Below are 26,405 nucleotides of genomic sequence, written 5' to 3'. Positions count from 1 at the left end.
ATGTTTATGTTCTATACCATAAAGAATCGTACAACACTGTACAATGGTACAGAGAAAACTCTTCCGTGTAATATAAGAAATAGTAAACTCACGTTGGTCCCAATGGCATTATAGTGATTAGCCAGGCAGTCACAAACTGTATATGGACCATAGCCATAAGGCCCTCAGTGGGGCTATTATCAGTATTGAGACACCTGAAAGGTTTCATGGAATGGAATGAGTGGGGCTTGATTGAATTTCAAAAACGATTCTTTCTGTACATTTGATGATGGCAACCATACAGTACTTCTGGCAGATATTGTTTATATTTTATCCTAGGCATTTATCCAGATGTTGTTATCCCGACCAGGCAACTATCTTTTCAAAGCCTTAAACAATCAAGTGCCATTAAAATTAGGGACAGTGTAACAATGTTCAGTTTGGTAATATTAATATATTAAGGCATAACTTTGCCCTTGGAAATGAACTCAATTCAGAATGGCCTCTCAAAAAAAGACATACTGTACTGGAAATGTTAAAACTGAGCAGTGGTGTTGTTAAAATTTATATTATTTATCTTTTAAGAAACTTTAAGATACATATCACAGGCATGCCCATGGTTTTGGGTCTTTACTCTTTAGATGAGAAACAAAAGCACTAAATATGGTCGACAGTGCAGGCAACAATTGTAAAAAGATATTTTCCATCCCTGACTGCCATTACTTACATGAAGTAATTTAACTGTAATATGTCTGGAAACAGTGTCAGTCACACTTTTCTAAATATTGATTTATTCATGCATATGTATATATATGTCATACAAGTACAGATCATACAATACAGTCAATTTAGAACATTTAGCAATTGGAAAACAATTATCACAGGTTTTGGATCACAATGCATTGATATATCACATTTTGAATATCACAGTCAAAGTTAATCATTTACATTCAGTTACAAGTAAATAGTCAGTGTATTTGGAAGAAATCTGAAATAACAAGTAGTTACAAGATGTTGAAATCAAGACATAATATATATACCACAGGATGTCCCATGAAAGGTTTGCAACTTATTTCCAATGGGGCCCTATAGATGGGTGGAAAATGTACAAAAATGGTGGCATTAATACGCATAAAAATATCGTTAATTTAAACTTGAGACTATAGTCTTGAGATCAAATAGTAATTAGCATATATTATTAAAGACTCTTTTATAAAGAGCATTAGTTACACAATGTTTACTACTATCTTGTCATCACATTTAAATGTACGTACAAATACTTTATTGATGACTTATTTGAACAACAGTAATATATATTCCGGTTATATATATATATATAACATATTCAGGCCTCAAAAAAATGCTAGCTACGCCCCTGAAGAATCTTATTCTTCAGTTCACCTTTTTAATAATATTATTAACAATAGATGTAGCAGAAAGATCAGCTTCGAATATTGAACCAAGGTTTTCAACAGATGATTGAGAAACAATAGTGTGATCATTGCATTTTACATAAAAATAATGAAGTTTAGATAATTTCCTTTTGGAACCAAACACTAAACATCCAGTTTTTCCAAGGCAGTTTGTTATCCACTAACCATTTAATACAATTTTCAAGTTCTTTACAAAAAACACTACCGATGATACTAGGATCTTTGTGAAAATAAAGGATGACACTTTCATCAGCATAAAGAATAAGTTTACATAAATACAATAATCAAAAATCACTAATATCCTATATCAGTGTTAAGGCATTATGAAATGGAAATGGGTGTGAAAAGTAACAAGAACCCTACACATTTACATCACAAAACATCTGATATCAACAATTACTGGATATAATATACATGTTGAAAGTTAATATAAAGAGGGCAATACAAAAGAATGTACAAAAGTAGTAATAAAGACAAAACAACCAATTTACAATGTTAAGATTTATGCAGTTGTTGGCAATGAGAGAACAATTACCATTCTTTACTTTGAATTTTGCAAGTGTAAATCAGAACACAAGAATTTGTTTCCCAGTCACTTTGAGCTATATAAGTGCCCAATGTTTACACTCAGTGAATTTGTAAAACCAACTTATATGTGCTAACTGTCTGTCCGAAAGCTTAAACATTTCCTATAACCTTTGCAATATTGAAGATAGCAACTTGATATTTGGCATACATGTGTTTCTCATGGAGCTGCATATTTTGAGTACTGAAAGGTCAAGGTCATCCTTAAAGGTGAAATATAGGGCTTCAAAGCGGTGCAATAGGGGGCATTATGTTTCTGACAAACACATCTCTTGTTTTTACATGAAAAACCACAGACATTGTTGGAATTTGCCACATATTAGGCATTGTGTATACATTTTTTAACTCAATTTTCCACACAATGAAACAACTTTTTTAAAAGGCACCAACAAATGTTCCTCCATACCCATTGCACGCTAAACAAAGAATCAGTTTTTAGCTCCACTGGCCAAATTTGTTCAAATTATGCCCCTGGGTCAAATTTGACCCTGCCCCGGGGGTCACAAAATTGAAAATTGCTTATTTAACGCCTATTTTGTGAAAACTTTCAAAATCTTCTAGTCCATAGCCATTGGGCCTAGGTTTATCAAATTTGGTATGTAGAGACATCTAATAGTCCTTTACCAAATTTGTTCAAATTATGCACCTGGGGTCAAATTTGACCCTGCCCCAGGGGTCACAAAATTGAAAATTGCTTCTTTAAGGCTTATTTTGTGAAAACTTTCAAAATCTCCTCATTGATAACCATTGGGCCTAGGGCTATAAAATATGGTATGTAGAGACATCTAATAGTAGTCTACCAAATTTGTTCAAATTATGCCCCTGGGGTCAAATTTGACACTGCCCCGGGGGTCACAAAATTGAACATATGCTTATATATGGCCTTTTTTTGTGAAAACTTTAAAAACTTCTTGGCCATAACTGTATGGCATATGGCTACCAAATTTAGTATGAAGTGACATGTAATAGTTCTCTTCTTAGTTTGTTAAAATAATGCCCATGGTGTAAAATTTGAAACTGCCCCGGGGATCACAAAATTGAATATATGCTTATAAAGTACTTACTTTGTGAAAACTTCAAATATATTCTTGTCCATAGCCATTGGACCTAGGGCTACCAAATTTGGTATGTAATGACATCTTATAGTCCTCTACCAAGTTTGTTCAGATTTGAAACTGCCCCGGAGGTCAAAAAATTGAATATATGCTTATAAAGTGCTTTTTTTGTGAAAACTTCAAATATATTCTTGTCCATAGCCATTGGACCTAAGGCTATCAAATTTGGTATGTAATGACATCTTATAGTCCTCTACCAAGTTTGTTCAAATTATGCCCCTGGGGTCAAGTTTGACCCTGCCCCGAGGGTCACAAAATTGAACATATGCTTATATAAGGCCTATTTTGTGAAAACTTAAAAAACTTCTTGGCCATAACTGTATGGCATATGGCTACCAAATTTAGTATGAAGTGACATGTAATAGTTCTCTTCTTAATTTGTTAAAATAATGCCCATGGGGTCAAATTTGAAACTGCCCCGGGGGTCACAAAATTGAATATATGCTTATAAAGTGCTTATTTTGTGAAAACTTCAAATATATTCTTGTCCATAGCCATTGGACCTAGGGCTACCAAATTTGGCATAATGACATCTTATAGTCCTCTACCAAGTTTGTTCAGATTTGAAACTGCCCCGGGGGTCACAAAATTGAATATATGCTTATAAAGTGCTTATTTTGTGAAAACTTCAAATATATTCTTGTCCATAGCCATTGGACCTAGGGCTACCAAATTTGGTATGTAATGACATCTTATAGTCCTCTACCAAATTTGTTCAAATTATGCCCCTTGAGTCAAGTTTGACCCTGCGCCGAGGATCACAACATTGAACATATGCTTATATAAGGCCTATTTTGTGAAAACTTAAAAAACTTCTTGTCCATAACTGTATGGCATAGGGCTACCAAATTTTGGTATGTAGTAACATGTAATAGTTCTCTTCTTAGTTTGTGCAAATTATGACCCTGGGGTCAAATTTGAAACTGCCCCGGGAGTCACAAAATTAAATATATGCTTATAAAGAGCTAATTTTTTGTGAAAACTTTAAAACCTTCTTGTCCATAACCATTGGGTCTAGGACTACCAAATTTGGTATGTAGTGACATCTTATAGTCCTCTACCAAGTTTGTTCAAATTATGCCCCTGGGGTCAAATTTGACCCAGCCCTGGGGGTCACAAAATTGAACATACGCTTATATGGAGCCTTTTTTGTGAAAACTTTAAAAACTTCTTGTCCATAAACATTCGGCCTAGGGCTACCAAATTTTGTAAGTAGTGACATCTTATAGTTCTCTACCAAATGTGTTCAAATTTTATCCCTGGGGTCAAATTTGACCCTGCCCCGGGGGGTAACAAAATTGAACATATGCTTATATAAGGCCTATTTTGTAAAAACTTCAAATATATTCTTTTCCATAACCATCCGGCCTAGGGCTATCAAATTTGGTATGTAGTGAAATCTAATAGTAACACTGTATTATGTGAATTGGGAATAAGACATCAATTTGGGAATAAATTGTGTTTTATCAAAAGTGCATAATATGCAGTTTTATCTGTTGTATTTATCTAGTTTTACAAATTATGATTAAAACATATACTTGCATATATAATAGCATCATTTAAATTGATTTTTCTTCAAAACTGGATTTTATATTAATTAAAAAAAAATCCTCATGAAATGAAACTGTGTCAATGCAGCGCATTGACACATTTTAAAAATACAATTTAAATGATAAAAATTCAATCACTGTCAATGAAAAAGTCATGGAAAATTTCTTATTAAGCTTAAATTATAGATAATATATTACAAAAATATATGTAGATCATGAAATGAAAAGTCTTGTTTGAGAAAATCACCTAAATGATGTCCATTCCCAGTTTGATGTCTTATTCCCAATTCACATAATACAGTGTTTAGTCCTCTACCAAATTTGTTCAAATTTTATCCCTTCGGTCAAATTTGACCCTGCCCGGGGGTCACAAAACTGAACATACGCTTATATGGGGCCTATTTTGTGAAAACTTTTAAAATCTTTTTGTTCATAACCATTGGGCCTTGGGCTACCAAATTTGGTATGTAGTGGCATCTAATAAACCTCTACCAAATTTGTTCAAATAATGCCTCTGGGGTGAACTTTGACCCTGCCCCTGGGGTCACAAAATTGAAAAAACGCTTATGAAGCGCCTATTTTGTGAAATCTTTAAAAATCTTACGATGAAACCATTCGTACTACAGCTTCCAAATTTGGTATGCAGTAACATCTTGTAGTCCTCTACCAAGGTTGTTCAAATTATGACCTTTGGGTCAAATTTGACCCTGACCAGCGGGTCACAAAATTGAACATTATATACGCTTATATCTTGCTTATTTTGTGAAAACTGTTAACATATTCTTATCCTTAACTCTAGGACCAAGGGCTACCACATTTTGTAAGTAGTGAGGTATAGTAGTCCTCTACAAAGTTTGCTCAAATTATGCCCCTGGGGTTAAACTTTAACCAGCCCAGGGGGTCACAAAATTGTTCATGTGCTTAAATAGGGCCTATATTTAAGTATTTGCACATGCTGAGAAATATTTGTTTTAGCCTTTTTTTAGCAGTGGAGCGATACAGGGCCATCGTGGCCCTCTTGTTTATAAGAATATGTCAAAATGGGCAAAAGTCAGGGACAATACTGTCTAAATGCCCTTTTAACAACTCTGTTGACATGCGGCTGTAGTATATTTTCTCTGTAAATTTACAGCGAAACACATAATGTCATCATCATAAATGTATTGCTTACATGTATATAAATAAGTTACGAGGTCTTACCCGGTATTTATACAAATTAACCTGGATATTTATGAAAAACACCATCTCCTTGTAAAGTGTAAAGAGAGAAGGCATTTGTTCACCAGTAACATTATGTTCATGACAGGTAAATAAAAAGCAGAGAAACATGAAAAATTCAGTTCCCAATTCATAGAGTTTTTTAAAAGTTCAACTTTGCTTAAGTAATAATGCATCAATGTTGATTCTAAAGAAAAAGAGTAATCATTTATGCCTTAACTGTTCTGCTGTCCAGAAGCAAGGACGACATACACAACTTGACAAGCTTTACAACATTTATAGTTTTAGTTACTTAACAATCTAAAATAAATGTCCATTCTAAGTTTGCTGTCGTATTCTTCCCTTAAATCATACATGTTTCTTGCATAATTGAATGTTCATGTCCATGGATCACAATGTATATAGAAACAAACATTATTTTGAATTATCTTTCACAGTTATATATTTAATATTAGGTTAATTTTGGGATACACTAAAGCAAATATTAAAATTTGTCTCAAAATGGATCATCCTCTGAAGCCCCCGATGGGATTTAAACCCATACCTCTTTCCTCTGGAGAGGAAAGTATTCTATCTTAAAATACAAGGGCATGTAAGAGGAAAACTAGCAATTTCAAAGGGACGTTTTCACAGATTAGACATGTATTGAAGTTTGTTATTAAATACTTTAAATTGATGAGTCACAAAATCTAACTATAACATAAGAACTCCCCAAATTTTTTTTTTTATTATAGACTCTATGCTATTTTGATAAATGCAAACATTGGATCTAAAAAGCTGCAATAAAAAAGACAAGAATAAAATTGAATAAAAATATAGAAGTAACCCTCAAACGGGCTTGAACCATAGCGCATTGACCCCATGGAGTAAAAGTCTACCATTTAGACCACTCGGCCATCCATACTCATACAATGAGTGATGTGTTTCATACTTTATCATTGTTGTGCCGGTGCCCGGTCTACAAAATGCGCACATACCTCGTGATTGGGAACCAGCGACAAATCGGTATAGTGCATGCTGGGCAGCACGAGATAGTACGGTCTCTTGTTTTTTATTTGGCAATTTTCCCGTGATTAGTTGGCGCGTATTCTGTGCGCAGCAGTTCATGAAAAACGTGTTTGGTTGACTGTTGTATATAGCAGTGTAAATTGCTGATATATCGGTAACTAAAGTCCGAGGAAATAGAAGTTTACACGCACGAGTTTTGTCCTTGGCAATTCTTTTTATAGCAGTGTTATTGCGAAAGTAAACTGGGTCCCGGGAAATTAGTGCTTAACGTCAAGTTAAAGCGACGTGTTTCTTACTTTCAGTTTTTATTAGATGGGCGCTTTAGCGCCCGTCTAAAGTGCTTAGTGTGAAATTCAGGTCGATACGGCCTAGGTATGATTAACCCAATCCAGCTTGCGTATCCGCGCAAGAAAGAGTTGTATAATTTATGCAAGAGGTTTGAGTTCTCCAATTATGTGTATTCACAAATGGAAACATTATATTAATATCGTGTTACTTTCAATATTTTCGAACGGTGTTTAATAGAAAAAAATCAATAAACAATGATCGTATTGTACGTGTCGCGGAGGAGATTGTTTATGAATGATTAAAATAGTTCACTTTCTGCTGCGTGTGCGTGACGTAGTATTTTCGCTCAGCTCATTCATAAATCTGAGGCTGGCGATAAACAAAGGGGAGTCCGTGTGAGAATAACGCAGTAGTATAAGGTTACGCTTGTTTATATTCACAGGTCTCAATTAATAATACGTTGACCACGAGTTCAACAATTATTACAGGGATACGATAGACAACATACAAAAATGTTTCATTATCGCTGAAACTGTTAAAAAACATTTAAATATAACAATAATATTCTCTAAAAAATGTAGTCTTGCTGTTTTGAAATAAGGTTTGGAATTTTGTTTTCTAAATAACTTAATTCAAAACACAAGTTAAATTATAGAGTTTTTTACTTGTTAGTCGCATATTTACCGCATTATAATGTGTGTTATAATAGGCAAACCATACATTAGTAAAATTCAATCTGCCTTCGCACATAGAAGGAATGGGTCAATTAGATGCTGCGTTTCCTTTGCTTACTTCAGTTAGAGTTCAATCATTTACGTAATAGCAATCACAAGGCTCCGACTTCAAAGGATTTGCGGAGCGTTCTTACATAATAAAAGTCGAAGTCGCATGGTATTTGCGTTTTGCGTCCTATTTGGTCACGTGGTTCTTTTTCCCGGTTGTTTTGGCATTCATGATATGAGGCTATTAATAGATGCGCCTGTCGATAAACAAAGGAAAGTTTACGGGTTATAACAACGCAATAGGTTACGCTCTCGCATACAACTCAATGACGTAGTACAGGTCGTAAAATGAGAGATTCGGGAAAAAGTTGACGCTTATTTATATTCTCAATTTATAAAACGTTGAACATAAGTTCAAATATAACTTCAGCGATACGATAGACAAAAAAATATTTTCATAATTGCTAAACCCGAATATAACAAACAATTGATAATAATAATAATACGAATGCAATAGTAGAAGGTTAGTAGAAGGTTAAGCTTGTTTATATTCACAGTTTTCAATACATAGACAGCTGGATATGAGTTCATCAATTACTACAGGCATACTATAGGCAACCTCGAAAATGCTTTTTAATCGCTAAAACCGAAAACAACTTAATATATTATATTAAATATATTTATAGCAATAAATGTCTTAAAAATGTAGTCGGCGTATACGCTGACTTTGAAATAAAGTTAGCAATTTACTTTTCTAAATAATTAAATACAATTAAACAAAAGTTAAACTATTGTGTTGTGTTTTTCACTTGTAAGCTGCATATTCACCGCATGAAATGTGTGTTAGCATTGTCAAACCACACATTAGTGTGAGTAAATAAAAAAATATACTACGGGAGAGCACTTCATATGTGTCCTCATATGCCTTGTTATGAGTATCTTTCTTCACTATCGAAATATATCGAATGTTTTTATTTTATTTAAACGCAGTTTTCTTTCGACACATTTAAATCACACGCCAATAGCGCCGTCATGCGAAAACGGGTCTTATGCGTTTCGGCAAGCGTTTGTTAAACCCAACATGTGCTTTTGCGCAGTCAGGCCATAGGGGATGATGTTCGCTTTAAAATCACTCAATATGTTATGTTTCTCCTTACCAGAAGGAGGGATAGCTGAGTGGGCTATTTATATGATGGACGCATATCTAATAAGACCCATTTTCGCATGACGAGGGTCATTACAAATCTCATTGCGAATTGAAAATGCCACATTTAGGAATAATGCTTTTTGATACAAAATTGAATTGAAAATAGCAAACTTATTAATAATGGCAGCCTATCCACACATTAAGGAATGATTTCCAGACGTGCTGACCAAGTACGGCAAACATTGTGGTATGATAATTAAACGATTTTCTCTTATCGTGACACTATACTATTTCGCTAATGATTGTTTTCTCATCTTGGAGGCGAAAGTGAAATTCTGCGAGATGGATTGTAACGCGTAGTTGTAACAGGGCCACAATTTGTGTCGTTTGAGCATACAGAGAGTAGTCCGGAATTCCTTACACTGAACAGTGCTACATCCTTTGAATTGAGCACATACGCAGTGATGTAGCAAAAATTCAGAGGTTGTATCTCGAATCAGCTTATTAAATATTCGAAAATATTCATGCGTGTCTGTTGGCGTTATGTAAAAGTCACTAAGATGACAACTGAAACAGCTACGCCTAAAAGCGCATTAGTGCTCTATACCTATGTTTATGTTAGCGTTGTTGACACCGTGTGAACTGCTCGGGTAATAAGTAAAGCTTAAACAGCAATGTTTATATACTTTTATTCCTCCATATACAAGATACGAAGATTGTTGTATATTTTGAATTTGTATATGGTGTCAAAAATCAAAAGTTTTGTACACGGAACTTTCCTTATGAATTTATATTCTTGGTGTGATAGTCATTTGATATTAGAAAAAAAAAATCCTTTAATATGATGGTGACTGCAAATTTTCTTTATATTAAGTTATCATTACCATTTTCATCATACTTTCTATGCTTTCAGAACTTCCAAAAAGCATGTTGTTTTTATTTTGTCTAAGTTATTTCTATGAAATAATAAGGATGATAAAAAGTGCACACAAAACTCGACCCGTGCGCTATGACACACACTTTATAAAGTTGAATGGCGTGTGTTCATTTCAAACTTGCGATTGATTTTCAAAAATGAATTGCGTGTTAAATTATGCAATAGCGAACATCTTCAGTGCCTTCAGCGCTTTGATTGATTATTGATAGCAACAACAGTGATAGCGATTTTGTTAATTGGTTATTGTTTGGCAATTAAATGTTAATTGTCTACCAGTAGATACAAAAGTTTTTATTTCAGAATTTCTTGGCCCATTTATTTTAGGTTTTTTATTAATTTAACTTTTTCATATTTACTTGTAAAGTTCTAAATTGACAATGGATATGGGAAGTGGATATACCCCACCATTTTTACTGGTAGCCCCAAGAAAAATTCGAGTGAACTACGACACTCCCACTAGATTATGCAATATTCTGGGTGTGGGCAGACAACTGGCACAGGCCATTGTTTTGATACGGGAAAATACGGGAAATTTGTTACCACATACTTTAGAGGCAATTATAGGGCGGCCGCTGACCTTTGGTGACATGACCGAGTTGGATTTTAGTACTAACCCCGCATTATTTAGAGAAGCCCTGGGGTATGGGGATGGGGCGGAACATGTTGGGGAGGGTGGAATGGGGCGGTCAATCGCAAATAGGCCCATGGACCCACACGAAAGGAGGATAGATATGTCTGTGCTCGAGAAGGAGTCGGTAAGTCAGGATCACGAGAGGGCCCAACTCGAAGCCCAAATTTCGGCTCTTGAGGCGGACGTTGCTCAATGGGACGATTTTCTTCCCCAGATTGCAAAGCCTTTGCTCCCAAAGCGTCTGTTGTTACAGCCGAACCATATGATGACAAGGATACCGAAACCGTTTAATGTCGCATCAAGCGTCCCCGCCCCGCCCCCTTTGTTAGGTTTGCCCCAGAGTAGGGACAATGGGCCTACGGGATCCCATCGTGCCTCAAAGGGCCCTCTTTCCCCGAATGGTCTACCTGTCCCAATTCCATCTACCATCACTATTCCCATACCCAGCAATGCACCGGTTTTCAATAATTTGCCCGGACCAAGCAACCCTCCTGGCCCAAGTATTCCCCCGACACAGAAAGACCGGGATGTTCTGACAAAATTGCCTAAGAGCCTGCTATATGATGGGCAGAGCAATTGGTTTGTTTTTCAATGCAAGTTTGAGCGCTACGCAAGGGTGCAAGATTGGTCTGACGCAGAATGCGCCGATTGCCTTGGTTGGTGTTTGACAGGAAAGGCGGTCGATTTCTATGCGTTGCTTACCGAAGGGAGAGGGGCGGTACCTTACGCAGAGCTAATGCAGCGACTGCAGGAGCGTTTTGGCGCCAGGGAGCTTACCGCCACCGCGCAGGGCCGTTTCCACGTTGCCCATCAGGAAGTAGGCGAGTCCCTAGACAATTGGTCAGATCGGGCGCTGAAGCTGGCAACAGCGGCGTTTCGTGATCTGCCCTATGCATACGCCGCTGAACAGGCAGTGACGAAGTTTTGTCACGGTTTGATTGACGAGGAGGCCGGCAAGCATGTTAGTCTGCAGTTACCAACATCTATGGGAGATGCTATGAACATGCTGAAGATATATAGCCATGTTCAGTCGGCTTGCGCCGCGGCTCCGAGGTATACCCAGGAGACTGAGCAAGAAGAGTCAAGGTGGGTTCACGAGGTGAAGAAAGCACCCACTGCGGATGAGGTCAGTGTGTCGGCGGTCGACAAATTGACCCAGGTGGTCGAGAAGTTGCTGGATGCTGTGGAGAGATTGTCAAACTCTTTTGGAAGTTCGGCCGTTGATCCCTTTGTCCGACAACCGGGTAAGCCGTTTCGAAATAAAAAAGGCTATGCCGAATACCCTGTGGAGTGCCCCTACCCAGGGAAGGTCAGGAACCGGTGGTACAACGACCAACGCCAGGTTATGTATCCTGCGGGTGCGGGTGGCGGAGGTGCACGTGGGCATCGGAACCAAAGTTCAAAAGTCCGCCCTGAGGGATCGCATCGCGGCAGATATGGTTCCAACTGGGGACATTTTCATGCCATGTCCTTGCCCAACCATAAGGAGAAGGAGCCCGTTGTGGTAGCTGCGACGACTAAGCAGTTGGGCCAACCGGAAGTGGATCATGTAAACCAGCTAGGTCCGGTTTCCCAGTTCTGCATGAAGGTGCAGCATGCCAAGGACGTGCACGATGCAGTTCCCTTGGTGCTGCCAATAGTGCCAGATGTTGTCAGTGATCCAAGGATGGTCATTGGCGAGAGCACTGAAGGATACCATGGAGATCCTGTGTGCGATGATGAATTTCGCGTGCAGCGCGTTGCGGTTCAGTCTGCGGAGGCGGCTAAAAGCATGGCGACCGACAGGGCCGACCAGGTGGGGGCCAAAATAGCCCAACGAAAAGCTGCTGAAACTACTCCGGCCACCGGAAGGTCAGTACCTGTCAGACGGGCGACAGAAGTTGCCGCGTGTGACCGCCGTAAGGGCGGCGCATGCGGATGCCGAGTTACCCCAGATGACAGCTGGGAAGGTGGTGTTCGAAGACTTGTTCGGCGTGGTTCCAAAGGGTGGCGACCCTCTAGTTCTCGCCGCTGGGAGCGGTCCCAGCGGTGGAAATTAGGTTGGCGACCACCAGAGCGTCTAACTTCCAAAACCTGTACCGCCTAAAATTGTAAATGGCGAGGTTAATTGTTAGTAAAACTAGGAAAACAATGCAAAATACAAAAGACCCCCAATTTTAAAAAATACAGTAAAGTTGCAGTCACAATCTATTCGCGGTGTTGATAACGTATTACGGTGTACGCGGAGTATCTCTAGTAGTAACACTAAAAGCAGCAGCAGTAGTAGTAGTAGTAGTAGTAGTAGTAGTAGTAGTAGTAGTGGTAGTAGTAGTAGTGGTAGTAGTAGTAGTAGTAGTAGTAGTAGTGGTAGTAGTAGTAGTAGCAGAAGTAGTAGTAGTAGTAGTAGTAGTAGTAGTAGTAGTAAAAGTTGTTGTTATGAATATTACATGAAGTACGCGGTGTATAAAAGTAATAGTTCTCTTAAACATTTTGATTAGTTTGATTAGATTGTTTTGAATATATATGTCCTATTGTCTCAGTTTAAGCCCAGTCTTTTATTGCAATATTGTTGAAATTAATCTGAGCAGTGCTCTGCGAAATGGGGGTTTAATGAATAGGCATAAAGTGTCGTCCCAAATTATCTTGTGCCGTCCGCGCTTAACTTCCTGTATTTTTTGTATTACCGCGCTAAGAAGTGCTTTGCACAGTCACGGATGTGTTTGATTATTTCCCGTGAAGTCTGTTGTTTTTTTTTTCCTTATGGTCGGGTGTGACATTGTCGGACATTGTCGGACGACCGCTGTCACACCGCACCATCGGATGTAGTAACTACGCAGATGGTGAATAGGAACCCGGTTTCCCCTGCAATATCCCAGTCTTGGCACCTCCGTCACCTTTTATCATTCCATGTTAAGATTTGTGATTCGATCTAACTTCAATCACTTCGTCATTGCTGTATCATGTCATTTATTTCCGTAATTTTGTATAAATGAATTTATTTTCTACCAACCATATGCCGAGCAATGTCGTAGAATTTTGTCGCATGAGTTTGTTTTTTATAGGTGACAGTGCTTGACGACCACTGTCACACTCAATACTGTTGGCCGGAAGTGGTATTTCCCGGAGTTGTTCTTTTAAACAATATTTGCAGGTTTTTTTTAATTTGTGTGTGACCGTGCTTGACGGCAACTGTCTCTAGCGTCACTTTGATTTTTTGAATGGCCGGAGTTGTTTCCCGGCGCATGTACACTTTTATTGTTTTTATTTTTGTAAAGTACATTATTTCTCAGTGTGATCTCCACATTCTAATACATAAGTGACTGTACTTGTTGGACGAAAGCCAACAAGAATGTTTTTTCTTGATTAAGCAATTGTCGGACGATAGCCGACAATAATGCTTTTTTTTATTTACTAATGTGATGGAAATTTTCTTATGCAAGAAACATATTGGTCACTAACCGCTAGAATGCAGCGGTCTGTATGTACCCCGCTGGGCAAAGGCAGTCCCGTGCCTGCGGGAGGGGGATCATGGTCCCATTTGAGTCTCTATCTCTTCTGCCTTGGGTGCGACCGTAGGGCGGCGGCCCAAGAGGACAAAAGTGGGAGGAATGTAGTGGGTACAATAGTTTTATTTTAGTTGTCTTTTCCTCCATATAATGTCAATGATTATGTTGCAAAATGTACGTTCTCTATATAAAATTAAAAGCAATTATATGTATAATTTGGACAAAAATAAGATTTTTTTTCCTTATATTTTTAACCTTTTTGTCACTTAGATATTATTTTAACGCGTTTGTGGTGCCTTAGAAGGTTACGTTTCTTGTGATTTGTATTTTAATATAACCAAGAGGATTTTTATTACCTTAGAAAGTTAAATTCCTTGTGATTTTTATTTTAATATAACCAAGAGGATTTTTATTGTATATTATGCAGTCACATGCAGAGGGCGTAGGCCTTCTCATTTGGGCTGCGAGGAGATGTATTTGTATGCAGTTATTTTATTTCTTAAAATTTGTGAAAATAGGTTGGAAGGTGGGTACACTTGTCCAATTATTGTGCAGACAAGAAAAGGAGCAAGAGTTACCGGGCCTTATTATGAACTTTTATTTTTAACTCTTTATAACAAAGATTAAGGCTCATATGCGTTCATATTTGTGCGAAGGTGCTAAACATAAATGGTCATTTAATGGAGATGCATTAACTTTAGTTGTGGTTTATGGCAGGCGTTGCGCCAAAAGAGAGGTCGGACGAAAGCTATGCCTGACTTAGGGGAGTTGGGTCAAGGTGCTTACGCAAGGGGCACTATTACTTCATCGGTGGCGCCGGTACGATTCCTTCGCTGTGTGGCGTCGTCCCAAAAGGACAAAAGTGGGAGGAGTGTTGTGCCGGTGCCCGGTCTACAAAATGCGCACATACCTCGTGATTGGGAACCAGCGACAAATCGGTATAGTGCATGCTGGGCAGCACGAGATAGTACGGTCTCTTGTGCACGGGTGATTGATGCGAGTGGACGTCTTTTCCCAAGTTGAGTATTGCTTGGAGTAATTGTGAGCCTGAGTGAGTAATTGTGAGCCTGAGTATAGATTATATTGTTTTATATTGTATTATATTGTATTTTATGTGTGTTCAACACGTATTTACCTGGAAGGCCATTCCCAGAAGATATAAGTGAGACTGTGACTGTATGTGAGTCTGTGAGTTGCCTGTGATTGTGTAAATGACAGGCATTTCCCTGGAAGTGTATTCCCAGAAGTATATGTGTATGTAAGCCGGTGACTGTGTGTTTAAGTACGTATTTGCCTGGAGGTGTATTCCCAGAAGTACATGTATAGTGCCATTTTGTGACGTGCAACCGACGAGTATAGCCGACGAGTTCCCTCGACGACGACGAGGACGTTTGGTGCATCCTGACGAGCATTCCAGTTGATGCCCATGTGAGTTGTTTAGTATCTTGTCGTTGCTAGTAATTGCTGTAGTTGTTGTGAAAGAACCCCACAAAGAGCTAACCGTGAAAACACTACATCATGTTTATGTAAGCAATCCTCGTATCTCACAAAAATTCAAAATACAACGAAAACAGTCGATTTAATTTTAAATTTACTCGTAGTTCTGGCTTCCATAACTTTAAATGTCGCTATTTATGATTTTTGACTGGCGCGACTTTCAATACTATATAAACTGTACGCTGAAGTTTCTTTAGCTAATTTACTCGATGTCAATACTATAAGTACTCCTTCAGTATGTCAGTAATGGCATCTTTAAATTTTAACAAGTTTTTAAGTACGTTGTGGGAATTCACAGATCTACATTAAATTATTACTTAAAGAATGTAATCTTGAAAAAGACGAGCTAAAAGACACATTTTAATTTGTCCTCTTCACGAGAAGGCCGCCATCTTGTTTTCTAAAGTAGTTCCAAATCCAATATGCCGGCCGCCTACGTACATCAGAGAGACGGTGTGGTGTAGCCCACTGTCCGATGCGTTCAGATTGACCCCCTGCTTGCCTTTGTGTCCCTGTTTGCCCCAGCGGTTGTCCGTGGCAACACCATTGTCATAGTTCCCAGTGAGAAGTATCCACTTATGGCTATGGACTTCTACCAGGTGAAGAGTTTTTACCAAAAAAATAATGTTTAGACAGAAAGCAATGTCTCTGATTAGCCTATGCAGACTGCACAGGCTAATCTGGGACAACACTTTACACAAATAAATGTAAACCCAGTTTTGTTTTGAAGTGTTTGTTTTGATTAAAAGCATCTTGCAAAAATAGCTGGGTCCATAAGACTGTTAAAAAATATTTTCTTTTTTAAACAGTGTTTCTATTATTTTCTATTTACAAATTTTTAATGCATAACACATTCTATGTCCCATTTGTGTCGTCACTTTTTTAAACATTCAGACTTATGTATAAAACCAGAGTGATCCATCAACAGTAAACATACACAAGATAACTCTTACTTATAACAGATGTAAATCCTGGATCAGCATTTGTAATAGTGTATAGAGGCAATACTGAGAAATGTTGCATGGAAATCCCATGATGTGTTCTCCAGAGAAAAAGATTAATGTACTTAAAATCTCATTTTTAGATTTGCGCCTACTGTATTAGCAAATTATGCTCAGCCTATTAAGGTACAACACTTTCTGCATAAATAAGATTTCCTTTAAACGAAATTTTTTCAATAAAAGCAGAAAGTGTCGTACCTGATTAGCCTTTGCGGATTGCACAGGCAAATCTGGGACGGCACTTTACGCACATGCATTTAAGCCCAGTTTCCCAGAGCATGGCTCATTTTACTGCAGGTGTTTGACACGTCTGACCTGCCTGAGGGCGTGGTGAACATCATCACGGGGGATAGGAACCACCTGTCCAAGTTCCTGGCAGAACACCAGGACGTACAGGCCATGTGGTACTTTGGCTGTGCGGAGGGGTCAAAATACGTCGAGTACATATCTGCTGAGAATGTGAAACGGACCTGGGTGAATTATGGGTGAGTCTTGATAAGAAATGATTGGTTAGCCTTAATAAGGAATAAAGGGCGAGTCAAAGAAGAAGAGCAGTGTATTTAAGTGATGCAGCAAGTTTTATTAATAATTAATAAAAATAGATCATTTCCATGGCCTAAGGGTTAGGGGGTTCATCTTGTGAGAGAGAGGTTTAAGGTTTATTCTTACTCAGAACTTGTTCTCAACTGGCTCTGTGCCTACCAAGCCGCTGGTTAAATAAGGAGCACTGATTGTCTTTCTGCCAAGCGTCTAGCATAAATAATAGGAATTGGGGTAAAAGATGCTCAACAGTACTTGCTGACCCTTAATCATTAGGATTATAAACAAACACTCCTACATTATAGTGTAAAATCATTATTATATTAGGGACATATTTTTTTGTTTATTGACTGATTCATAAATTTACAAAAATACGGAGAAAGATCACAGTTCTCATTTTTTCTGAACATAAAACTCCATGAATCTGCGTGTCCGTGAAAAAGTAATTTTTAGCTCTACTGGCCGAAGGACAAAGAGCTTATGGAATGGCGTGGTTTCCATCCGTCCGTGCGTTAGACTTTTTCTTGTTTACGCGATAAAGTCCACAGTTTCATCCGATTCTTTTCAAACTTGTTCAGTGTCTTTATATTAATAAGGACTCGAACCGTATTGAAAATGGGTTTCATCAGAGTAAAAAGTCCAGAATTATCTCCCCTTGAATTTGAGAAAATTGTGAAATCAGGCTTGTTTACGCAATAAAGTTCACAGTTTTCATCCAATTATTTCCCAACTTGCACAGTGTGTTTATCTGAATGATGAGTTAAACCCTATATATTGAAAATGAGCAATATCGAAGTCCAGAATTATCTCCCCTTGAAATTGAGAAAAAAATGAAAATTCAGTTTTTTTATGTGATAAAATCCATAATTTTCATCCAATTCTTGGCAAACTTGCACAGTCCCTTGACATATTGCTTTCATATTTTGCAAACTTCTTTACCAACATGACTCTAATCTATAAACAAGAGCAGACAACTGTATCAAGCATTTTGTAAGAATTATGGCCCTTTTTCCATTTACAATATGCATATTACTTTAGTTACATTGCAATAACTTCTTTATTTATGATCAGATTTTATTAATACTTTGACAAAACAACACTTACCTGAATACCACAATGGCTTCCACCCAAACAATACCCCACGCTCCAACCAAGAATCCCTGTCCCCCCCGTCCCCCCTCCCCCCCCCAAAAAAAAAAATCATTTTTGTTTCATTTTTTTTTATTTTTGAAAGATCAATAAATCGATAAATGACCACACCCCATATTATACCCCCCTCTCACCCCCCCATACCCCACCCCCCAATTTTTTTTTCCTTTTTTTTTGAAAGATCGTCTAATAAATTATTCAATATGAACAATTTCCCCATGATGGCTTACGTTATACTGTCAAGCACTCGAATAGTCGAGCGCGCTGTCCTTTTACAGCTCTTGTTTAAAAAGAGCAATATCGAAGCAATAAGTCCAGAATGACTTCCCCTTGAATATGAGAAAATTTTGAAATCCCGCTTGTTTACGCAATTAATTCTAGAGTTTTCATCCAATTATTTCCAAATTTGCACAGTATCTTTATATCGAGGAGGACTTGAACCCTATTGAATATGAGCAGTATTGGAGAAATAAGTACACAATAATCTCCCCTTGAATTTGAGAAAATTCTCCTTGTTTTCGCGATTAAGTACACAGTTTCCATCTTTTTATGCCCCCCTTCGAAGAAGAGGGGGTATATTGTTTTGCACATGTTGGTCTGTCGGTCCGTCCATCGAATGGTTTCCGGATGATAACTCAAGAAAGCTTATGCCTATGATCATGAAACTTCATAGGTACATTGATCATGACTCGTAGATGACCCCGATTGATTTTCAGGTCACTAGGTCAAAGGTTAAGATGACTCGAACCAGTAAAATGGTTTCCGGATGATAACTCAAGAACGCTTATGCCTAGGATCATGAAACTTCATAGGTACATTGATCATGACTCGCAGATGACCCCTATTCATTTTCAGGTCACTAGGTCAAAGGTCACAGTGACTTAAACAGTAAAATGGTTTCCGGATGATAACTCAAGAAAGCTTACTCTAGGATTATGAAACTTCATAGGTACTTTGATCATGACTGGCAGATGACCCCTATTGATTTTCAGGTCACTAGGTCAAAGGTCAAGGTCACAGTGACCTGAAACAGTAAAATGCTTTCCGGATGATAAGTCAAAAATAATTAGGCCTAGGATCATGAAACTTCATAGGTACATTGATCATGACTGGCAGATAACCCCTATTGATTTTCAGGTCACTAGGTCAAAGGCCAAGGTTACAGTGACAATAAACGTATTCACACAATGGCTGCCACTACAACTGACAGCCCATATGGGGGGCATGCATGTTTTACAAACAACCCTTGTTCTTTCCAAACTTGCACAGTGTTTATAGCAGTAGAGCGATTCAGGCCCTCATGGGCTTCTTGTATATTAAACCTTAAAATTTTATGCAAATTAATATAAATGATTACACAGTAAGAGTAATAAGTACACATATGAGGTGCTATACCTTTCTGTACTGCTGAAGGCTCGATCGCGACTGGGAGGATGCAGATCAAGGTCAAGGTGACGAGTTTCTCTACCAGGCTGTACAGGTGAAGAACATATGGGTGCCCATGGGAGATGTATTCGCCAACTAGATGCTATTACCATTGAGATTGTTTGAGGGACAGTGGACAACTTAGCCAAGTTCTGTGAAAATTGAGCTTAATTAGTGTGCGTCAAGTGTCATCCATGATTAGCCTGCGCAGTCAGGACAGGCTAATCAGGGGTGACACTTTGTGTCTGTTTGTTTTTGTTTACAAGAGACTTCTTTCAAAATGAAAAAAATCATTACAGCGGAAAATGTCCCTAATTTACCTGGGTGGACTTTGAGCCCAGTTTTCCCAGAACGCGGCTTTGGCTGATAAAGTGGAGGACTGGTGTGGACAGGTAACATGAGGGGATATTTTATTAGAAGGCATTGTTACTGTCTCTGGAACTTATCATGTATTTGTTATTGTATGTTGGATCAGACCTCTGGGAAAGTAAATTGTTAAGATATATATACTGTTGTTTTGTATTTCTTTTTTTGTTTTAATTTTGTATCTTTAAATTGATATAAGTTTTTTGTTGATAATATAATTGTTTTGTGTAGTTTATTTGTTTTGTTCAATGCTAGTATTAATGTGTTTGTTTTCTTCTGTGGAAATTTTTAGTTTTTTGTTCTTCTTTTTTTTTAATGAATATCATTTTAAAGTATAGTTTTCAAAACTAAGTTGTTGCACATTCCTGTACACAAATTGATACATAGAGTTGATGAAGTATGAAATAAAGAAAAGACATAACAAAGACTGCGTGTACATGTAAATAATATTGTTCATGTTCTCATTGATGGCTTTTAATATCCATGTTCTTATGTATGTTCGTAATTTTGGTGGGAATACATCGGCAAAGTTGTTGTGTAAATAAATATTTAGCCAGTTTCATCACAATGCTAAGTATACCAGTATTTAATAATTAATGGAAGTTGTTCTCGGCCAGTCCAGAAGACACATCATATAAATTACTAGTTATATTATTTCCCATTTTGTATCTGTTCTTTTCATAGGTTGTACGCTTGTTAACCCTAAAATGCTCATGTTTTAAACCAACTATCCTCTTTAATCTGTTTTCATTTACAGACCATCTGAAGATCTCATCTAGTGATATGCAAAAGGTTAAATAAAGCCAGAATTAACCCATTTATTCCTAGCGTCTAGAAAAAAGGCCTTGGCAAACAGCGTAGACCCAGATGAGACTGACGCCGCATAATGCGGCGTCTCATCAGGGTCTGCGCTGTTTGCTTAAAGGAATTTCTGTAAGAAATATTCTAAATATAGAAATAAATATACTAGACATCCCTAATTTTGGAAATAAATTGATCCAATTTAGAAGGATGGGAGAGTCCACTAGGCAAAATGGGTTAATTGGCAAAGAAAGTAGAGTCTGTAAACATGTAATGTAAGCAACGTTTTTAAAGAACTGAAACAGTTTATAGAAAATTAATGTTGCGCTTATGCTTGCCAAGAATTTCATATATGATGAATGTTTTGATGAAGATAAGATTACAGTAGTAGTATTTATGTGTTTGATAACAAGATTAAGAGGTGCAAAGTTTATGAATGTCATAGCATTGTACAGGTACTTGTTACCATGGAAATTTATCCAGAATATCATGTGTTCTCCACCATACTGCCTCAAACACCAGTGTTCAGTCTCATTGTGTGGACATTGTTGTCAACCTTAAAAAAATAATAGACTTTTGTCAAAACACGTGGATGTTGCTACTTATGTCAATTATATTCAGTTTGTGAAAATCAAGATTCAGCTGCATGGACCCGAATCTGTTTAGTTTATGTTGGAAGATCAGTGTAATTAATCAGTTAAATAATGCAGCTGTGTTCTTAATACGTCCTTTTTATTTGAAATTTGTTCTTTTGCTCATTTTATAACTTTTTCAATCATCACAACTTTATGTTTTGTGCGAGTGGCTTTAATTTGAATCTCATTTAACCATGTTAATCAGTTTTTGTTTGTGTCTTCTGGTCTATTGTATTCAGTATACCCAGTTCTACTTGTAAATCGTACATCTATTTTCATATAATGTTATTCTTAAATTAATGGTGATTTTCACATGAAAATGTTATTTATAAATAATGCACTAAAATACCAGCTTTATTATTCAAGTACTGATTTCTCTCAAGTTGATGCATTTGTGTATATTTGTCGTGGGCTTAAAGATACAATTGTACATTATAACTCTTGGCAGTTCGATATTGGAAGCTCAATGAGAAATTTGCTTTGCACCTTCTACTGTTGTTTTCTTTTATCAAGCAAACCCTTTCTTGTTGTGTTTATACTTATATGATTATATATATATATATGATAATAAGGACAATAGAATTTTTAATTCTTATTAATTATTATACCATAATCAGGTCACTTTATATTGTCACATGATCATATATTATTGCAGCTATTGTTGTTTTGCATAGAGATTTTATGCTAGTTATTATTATATTGTAGGTTGTCACAAGTGACTAAGAAATAAAAATACAAAAACAAATCAGTTGTTATGAATGCTTAATACTAGTGTATTGATGGTTTTTTAATTAGAATGTGCTTTCCCCTTCTTTAGCGAGGGATGGGCATATATATATATATATATATATCACCCAAAAAACTTGAGATATTGGCTGTCCAGTTAGTAGTTGGTACACAAACTTCTCATATACACAAATTTCTCTTGGAGGCAACTCAGATTCAATGCCAGTTTCCAGCGCATGTGAGTTTGGTAGGTGGTCACCATACAGTTTGGGCTTCATAAGGATAATTCCATCAGTCCCCCCCCCCAGTACAGATATCACACGAAATGTAATACATTTCGTTACAATCTCAATATCTGGAAATTGCAGCTATAATTAAAAAATCAGCCTTACTTTTGTGAGTCTAGTTATCAAATAAGGACGGAGTGCTGGGACAGATTCCTCGTCCTCCATAAAGGACTTTACAAACTTCAAAATACACATTAGACAACTTCACTTGAAACCTCACTTGTGTTAAGAAATTCAAAAACAATAAATATGATTGTCGCTTTCGTTAAATCCGCTTCTCTAAAAATTGCAGTTAATCCCATAACAAAATATGGTTTAGCTAATAATGAAAAAAGTATCTACATTCAAATTTATAGTATATTTTTGGGTCCAGAACAGATGTGCGATTGTCTGGCAGTCAGATTTTTTTGTATGATGCAACTCAATAAGGATAACAGCTGGGGTTCTGATACCATTTCTCAGCTTGTGAACTTGGTCACATGGATATGATGGTGCTTCTGTGAGAGAAGTGGATGTTTGTAATGGTGTCCAATATAACTCGACAAGTGTTGCTGCTCGTGACGAGACTCATAGAAATATAAACCAGCATAAGAACATACCGACCTGAGCATTTTGGTAAAATTTTATATTTGTTCATATACAAAATGGGGACATTTTTGTTCAGCATGAGAACAGTTCTCGATCTTATTTATAAACAAGCGATGTGTTTGTGAAACACTATGTCCCCATATATATGACCTTTGACCTTGAAGGATGACCTTGACCTTGCACCACTCAAAATGTGCAGCTCCATGAGATACACATGCATGCCCAATATGAAGTTGCTGTCTTCAATATTGCAAAAGTTATGGCAAATGTTAAAGTTGGGGCAAACAAACACACCAACAAACAAACCAACAGACAAGCAAAAACAATATGTCCCCCACTATAGTGGTGGGGGACATAGGAGTCGTAAGCAGCTTTAGTCAACTAGTATAGCAAGGGTGATTCCTATTAATAAGAATCTAAATTCATGCACTTGGATATGTTGTCACAAAAGTGGAATGTGTGGGAATCCATCACAAACAAGGACAAGTCGGGTGTTCACTAAATGCCAATCATTCTGTGTGTGTTTGTGTGTGTTTATTTCAAACTTGTGTTAGGTCTGTCTGCAACAAAAATGTACTGCGTGCATTCCAAACGCATGTCCCAGCACGGCTGCTTTATTAACTAGCTTTTCTTCAATATAATGATCTGCTGATACAGCACTCATGTAAATTATTTCCAAAAAAAGGGATATCTAGTATATTTATTTCTATATTTAGAATATTTCTTACAGAAATTCCTTTAAGCAAACAGCGCAGACCCTGATGAGACACCGCATCATGTGGCGTCTCTTCTGAGTCTACGCTGTTTGCCAAGGCATTTTTTCTGGACGTTAGGCATAAATGGGTTAAGTACAATTAAGGTAAAGAGAAATTCTTCAAAAGCATTAAAAACATACATAGGGTATGCCACTACAATACATTCAGGTGATAAACATAGGTGGATTTCAAAAAGATTGATGAGTTTATCTCATCTTCAATATACTTCCAATTTTATCTGCTGCTAGCAAATATCAAAGCCTAAACAGCAAATGTGTTCAGCCACTTTTAAGAGCTCCTATGGGATGTTTTTTAAATGAACACATTTATTATTAGTGTGAAATTGAACTTTAATGTATTTTTAACAGAAAATGCCTTATAATTCAACGATCAGCCGTTTTCTGAGTTACTTACCAATTATAGGAAAGTGCCCTAACAACAATGATTGTTTATGTTTCTTATTTTTCCCAATCTATTTGGATAGTAAAACACTTACATTTTGTAACAATGTTGATATAATTCATTTCCACTTCCAAAACTTCTACGGGTTAGCTTGAGTATAACAATACACTGATGTTAAATTAAAAAAGTTTATAAAGAGCAGAGAGTGTTGACCCTGATAAGCTCGTGCGGACTGCACAGTCTAATCTGGGACGACACTTTACGCACATGCATTAAGCACAGATTTCCCAGAACAAGACACAGTTTGGGGAGCATGCTTAGGAACGACTTAGCAAGTATTAACAGTGCTTCAGCTAAAACTAGAAAAGAGAAGGGTGCTCTTTTGTCATAAGAGAACTTTAGTGCGCCCAGTCATGTAATCCCTGTAAAATATTTTCAATAAAGCACAAGTACTGGTTTGTATTTCATCTTAAATGTATTTTCAATTAATATACTGTTTCTATTATAAATAACAATAAAACTATTATTTCTATTCTAAATCTAACTATTAAAACTGAACATTAAGTAAATTTATTTAAACTGCAAATACAGTATGCCGAATTAAAATGTGATCAGAAGAAAAGGGCATGGCGGGGGTCCAAGCGGTCAGGGTGGGACCTTTATGTGGGAGAGTGCTGGGTCCTTCCATTTAGACCTAGCTGGAGCGCTGGTACGAACATTTATTGCAGTCATTTTCATTGCATTAAGTTCATATGAAAGAAAATGATGTAACCCTTTACTATTATTTTCTAAATATTAACATTATAGAATCTGCCTGTACAATATTTTTTTCTAATTCATGTGTGTGGATTAAGTATAGTTATATTAATAAGATTTCCATTTTAACATTTACCTGGATAAATAGGTACATTTTTTATTTGTAGCATCTCCATTTTATCGTTGGAATAAAATTTACAGTGGCAGCTTTAGATCAACTTTACCCGGAATTCATAATGCATTGCATTAGCATAACAGTGATTTAAAGGATTAATACACTTCGCATACTCGACATCAAACAACATACATATCATTAGCTAAAGAAACTTCAGCGAACAGTTTATATAGTGTTGACAGACCTGTACGCTGAAGCGAACCCCATATTGAAAGTCAACCAGAGTCGTAACATATTTATGTCACGCTATAAATCAAAGACAGTTCATTTTCTTGGATACATTTCTACATATACTATTGGTGAATGAATATAATTTACTGCATCAGGGCATATTTTAAGGTTCAAATGTTTCAGATGCATCTAACTATAGATGAAATAACTCTCGTCAGCCTGTAATTCACAATTTTGACACCATCGTCGCTTTGTCACGTAACGAGTTTTCATTTGGATACTTTCGGATCGACCTTGACATTTTTTTGCTGAAATTGTTAACATTACTTTCGTTTTCTGAAATCTATTATTTGTAACAGTTTACATCTGGTGGATTAAAAGACTGATTTCAAAGTGAATCAGGTAATTTTAAATAATTTTAACTTTGAATTTGTATTTACACTACAATTTGTTTACAAAACAATAAGAATAATTTAAAATACCGGGAAATGTCATTCTGAATTTGAACATTTGAGCACATGGTATGTTACTAAAAATAGAAATAACGTCATATGACCGTGAAATCTCGGGAGATTCTCATTTAAAAAAAGTCTGTTGTATCGCTGGTTTTCTCGATATGTAAGAGCAGAAAAGATAAATTTCAAATGTTTAAGATAGTATTTTGTGAAAGAATATATCAGTTAAATGTGAAAAATGTCAATCTTTCCATCAAGTGGTTGATTTGGGCCAATAACTGCATTTAAAAGCTGTTTTGGACCGGTCTTTGTTAACTGTCAACTTTTCGGGAATTTCTGGTTGACTTACTTAATGGGGTTGGTCCATAACTTTAAAGTCGCGCCAGTCAAAAATCATAAAAAGGGACATTTAAAGTTATGGTAGCCAGAACTAACGTAACATTCGCATCTCCACATAACAACATCCTCTAATGAAATCTTTAACAGGTTCGCCATTCAAGCAAGACATACTGATGAAGATCTTAAATAGTTTGATTGCTTTATATATATATCCAAACAATATCAACATGCAATGTACG

General features: G+C 36.9%; 1 pseudogene; it reads left to right on the top strand.

Moving 5' to 3' along the window:
- Nucleotides 1–19,883, top strand: part of LOC127852548 (aldehyde dehydrogenase family 16 member A1-like) — a 32,958-nt pseudogene extending 13,075 nt beyond the window's left edge.
- The last annotated feature ends 6,522 nt before the right edge of the window (nucleotides 19,884–26,405 follow it).

The sequence above is a fragment of the Dreissena polymorpha genome, chromosome 12 (assembly GCF_020536995.1).
Source record: "Dreissena polymorpha isolate Duluth1 chromosome 12, UMN_Dpol_1.0, whole genome shotgun sequence".
Lineage (NCBI taxonomy): Eukaryota > Metazoa > Mollusca > Bivalvia > Myida > Dreissenidae > Dreissena > Dreissena polymorpha.
This window is presented reverse-complemented; position numbering and strand designations above follow the sequence as displayed.